Source organism: Penaeus monodon, chromosome 32 (assembly GCF_015228065.2).
Source record: "Penaeus monodon isolate SGIC_2016 chromosome 32, NSTDA_Pmon_1, whole genome shotgun sequence".
NCBI classification, from domain to species: domain Eukaryota; kingdom Metazoa; phylum Arthropoda; class Malacostraca; order Decapoda; family Penaeidae; genus Penaeus; species Penaeus monodon.
This window is the reverse complement of record NC_051417.1, coordinates 17865251-17865769: the sequence shown is the minus strand read 5'-3', so window position 1 is coordinate 17865769 and position 519 is coordinate 17865251. Positions and strand designations below refer to the sequence as shown.

At 33.3% G+C, this 519-nt stretch overlaps 1 protein-coding gene across 1 annotated transcript in view; it reads right to left on the bottom strand.

Annotated features, from left to right (window-relative positions):
* Positions 1-519, bottom strand: part of LOC119593687 — a 2172-nt gene that overhangs the window by 628 nt on the left and 1025 nt on the right. The window lies entirely within an intron of this gene.

Below are 519 nucleotides of genomic sequence, written 5' to 3'. Positions count from 1 at the left end.
AAAATTATCATCTCTGAAAAAAAGAGAGAAAAAAAGCAACATAAATTTCCAATCAATAAAACAACTTACGATCTACCCACATAAGATATTCCTAATGACTCATACAGACAAATATGCATAACAAATGCCCTGGTATCAAATACACCAATTCTTCAATAGAGTCTTACAACAGCAGAAAGAGAGGCGTTATCAGAAGAAAAAAAACTGTCACCATGCCAATTCATTTAACAAACCTGCCTCTCTTACGCAATTCAAGACAATTAATTAAACTAATACAGAATAATATTTCTATGCTGTTGCATACCGACTCTTCCTAAATGTACACGGTCCTTTCACTTACTACGTCAGCTATCAAGTTTGAAACCAAGAATATATAGAATCTAATTTCTATTCGATGCAATCATATTCGCTGTACTACGTCCTGCGAGCCTAAGGTACACTGCTGTAAGTTCAACAACACTAGGAAATTTTATGAGAATTTTATGGAATCTTATAAGCCGCCATTGTAGATAATATATT